General features: G+C 43.3%; 1 protein-coding gene, 1 non-coding gene and 1 pseudogene across 4 annotated transcripts in view; 1 reads left to right on the top strand and 2 right to left on the bottom strand.

Moving 5' to 3' along the window:
* Positions 1–3,567, bottom strand: part of USP32 (ubiquitin specific peptidase 32) — a 223,695-nt gene that overhangs the window by 199,718 nt on the left and 20,410 nt on the right. The gene's annotated exons all lie outside the window — the stretch shown is intronic.
* The window catches only part of LOC105887550, a 6,025-nt pseudogene that overhangs the window by 1,007 nt on the left and 1,451 nt on the right, over positions 1–3,567 (top strand). The window lies entirely within an intron of this gene.
* LOC111727110 lies at positions 2,901–3,063 on the bottom strand. The gene has a single exon (XR_002774740.1). It is a non-coding gene; the product is annotated as a U1 spliceosomal RNA (small nuclear RNA).

The following is a 3,567-nucleotide window of genomic DNA, read 5'->3' as shown; positions in this document are numbered from 1 at the left end:
GTTGGAGGTTGCTGTGAGCTGTGATGCCACAGCACTCTACCCAGGGGGACAGCTTGAGGCTCTGTCTCAAAAATAATAATAATAATAATGATAAACACATGATGAAGCACATAGAGACTTCTACTCCCTCCTTCTCTGAGAGTCCAGTCAGGCAGCCAGAACTTTAAGTCTGCGGACAGAACCTAAGGAGCCATCTCTGAGAAATCTGAAAGAAGACATAATACTGACTTGCAGCTCAGCACCTGTTGCTCAGTGGTTAGAGCGCCAGCCACATACATGGAGGCTGGCAGGTTCTAACCCAGCCTGGGGCCTGCAAAACAATGACAACTATAACAACAACAACAACAACAACAACAACAAAAATAGCCGGGCATTTTGGCAGGTGCCTATAGCCCCAGCTACTTGGGAGGCTGAGGCAAGAGAATCGCTCAAGCCCAAGAGTATGAGATTGCTGTGAGCTGTGACACTACAGCACTCTACTGAGGGTGACACAGTAAGACTCTGCCTCAAAAAAATAATAATAATAATACTGACTTGAATTGGGGAAGGGGTGTAGCACAGAGAAGGGTAGTAAAAAGAGAATTTCACGATAAAAATGCTCAGCAGTTACCATCTCACAGAAAAACCCAAGTAACAAGTCCTATACACAAATACAGTACTTTTTTTATTTTGTTTTGTTTTTGAGACATGGTTTCATCCTGTCACCCCAGCTAGAGATCATCACAGTTCACTGCAACTTCAAACTCCTGGGATCAAGCAATCCTCCTGCCTCGATACACTGAGTAGCTGGGACTACCACTGTGCACTACCACTTAATTTTTCTATTTATTGTGTAGAGAAGGTTTCTCGTTCTTGCTTAGACTGATCTCAAACTCCTGGCTTCAAGCAATCTTCCCACCCAGGCCTCCCTAGGGTTATAGACATGAGCCACCTCACCTGGCCAAATACAATACTACTCATTAGTATTACAAACAGAGAAACATTACCAAGCATTTAATAAAGGTCTATTAAGAATGAACAAAAAGAAACAGAAAAATATACTTTTTGAGGAAAAAACCATGCAAAAGGAAAAATAATTTTTTTCTTTTTGGTCTCACTTTGTTGCCTTCGGTAAAGTGCCATGGCGTCACAGCTCTGTTGGCTCAGCCTTCTGAATAGCTGGGACTACAGGAATCCACAACACTAGGCTGTTTTTAGAGATAAGGTCTCCCTCTGGCTTAGGCTGGTCTTGAACTCATGAGCACAAATCACCTGCCTCAAGGCCAGGTACAGTGACTCATGTCTGTATCCTAGCACTTGGGAGGCTGAGGCAGGTGGACTGCCTGAGCTTACAGTTTACAGCCTGAGCCAGAGTGAGACCTCATCCCTAAAAACAGCCACGCTTTGTGGCCAGTGCCTGTAGTCCCAGATACTCAGGAGGCTGAGGCAAGAGAATTGCTTAAGCTAGTGGTTTCTCAACCTTCCTAATGCCACAACCCTTTAATACGGTTCCTGTGGGTCACGACCCACAGGTTGAGAACTGCTGACTTAAGCCCAGCAGTTTGAGGTTGCTGTGAGCTAGGATGCCACAGCACACTACCAAGGGCAACAAAGTGAGACTCTGTCTCAAAAAAAAAAGAAAGAAAGAAAGAAAAAATCCATCTACCTCAGCATCCCAGAGTGCTAGGATTAAAGGCATGAGCTACTATGCCCGGCTTGGGAAAATGAATTTTTTAAAACAGAGCCTCAAGCTGTCCCCCTGGGTAGAGTGTCATGGCATCACATCTCACAGCAACCTCCAACTCCTGGGCTCAAACGAGTCTCCTGCCTCTGCCTCCCAAGTAGCTGGGACCACAGGTGCCCGCTACAACGCCTGGCTATTTTTCTGTTGCAGCTGTCGTTGGTTGTTTGGTGGGCGTGGGCTGGATTCAAACCCGCCACCTTAGGTGTATGCGGCTGGCGCCTTAGCCACTTGAGCCACAGGCGCCGAGCCTTTAAAATAGATTATTAATATGCTCAAAGAGATAAGATACTACAAAGATTAAAAAAACGAACAAGATGCTATTTAACAAATATCACAGACTAATGGGCTCTGGCCAGTATACACATGTAAAGGTGTTCAACACCACTTAATCATCAAAGAAATGCAAATGAAACCACACTGAGAAACTACTCCCCACAAATTTAGAATGGCTAAAATTAAATATTATCGAGCACAAGTCCTACAAGCTCCATTCTGGCAAGTGCCCTATATATAGATTTATCATTTCTTTTACGTATTTTTTCTGTACCTTTTCTGTTTAGATACACAATACTTACCACTGTGTTATATACAACTACCCACAGTATTCAGTACAGTACCAAACTATACAGGTTTATAGTACAGCCACTACAAACTATACAGGTTTACAGCACAGCAGGAATGAGCTATACCATATAACAAAATTGTATAGTATGCCCTATCATCCAGGTTTGTGTATGCACACTTATGATGGTTCACGTAACAACAAAATAGCCTAAAGATACATTTCTTACAATGTATCCTTGTAGTTAAGAAATCTTGACAAGCAACATGAGAAGCTAGGCTAAAAAAGAAATAATGTCTTTTTATTTACTTATTTTTGAGACAGAGTCAAGCTTTGTTGCCCTGGGTAGAATGCCATGACATTTTAGCTCACAGCCACTTCAAATTCAAGTGATCCTTTTGCCTCAGCCTCCCAAGTAGCTAGGATTATAAGGCACCCGCCACAATGCCTGGCTAGTTTTCTAAGTAGAGACAGGGTCTTGCTCTTGCTCAGGCTGGTCTCAAATTCTCCAGCTCAAGCAATTCACCCACCTTGGCCTCCCAAAGTGCTAGGATTATAAGTGTGAGCTACCACATCCAGCCTTTCAAAAATTCTTTTAAAAAATTAACTTTTTTCCCAGAGAATACCCCAAACACAGTACCCTAGTACCACAAATTACACAGCTGGGTTTCCCACATTTGGGGGAAATCACAGGGGTCAGCACATCCAGTATGCAATGGATAAGCCTTGCCCAGGGAAAACTGTCATGATTGTGGTATTTCCCTTGCCAGGTAAATATAGAAAAATGATTTCTTTTTTCTTTTTCTTATGGAGACAGAATCTCAAATCTGTTATCCAGCCTAAAGTGCCTGAGGTGTCAGCCTAGTTCACAGTAACCTCAGTTGGGACCAAGTGCTCACCATTAACTCCTGCCCAATTTTTTCTTTGTTTAGTAGAGATGGGAGTCTCACCCTTGCTCAGACTGGTCTTAAACTCCTGAGCTCAAGGGATCCACCTGCCCCGGCCTCCCAGAGTGCTATGATTACCAGCATAGCCACCACACATGGCCTAGGAAAATGATTTGTAATTTCAAATTTTAACATAAACTTTCAGTCAGTTGTGAGAAACAGATTTAAGATATTTCCAGACTTATGAAGGCTATATTAATCAGTTTGATGAAAATATTTCAGGCTCGGCGCCTGTGGTTCAAGCAGCTAAGGCAGCAGCCACATACACCTGAGCTGGCAGGTTCAAATCCAGCCCAGCTCGCCAAACAACAATGATGGCTGCAACCAAAAAATAG

The sequence above is a fragment of the Otolemur garnettii genome, unplaced genomic scaffold (assembly GCF_000181295.1).
Source record: "Otolemur garnettii isolate 467f Iridium unplaced genomic scaffold, OtoGar3 scaffold00094, whole genome shotgun sequence".
Taxonomy (NCBI): Eukaryota; Metazoa; Chordata; class Mammalia; order Primates; family Galagidae; genus Otolemur; species Otolemur garnettii.
This window is presented reverse-complemented; position numbering and strand designations above follow the sequence as displayed.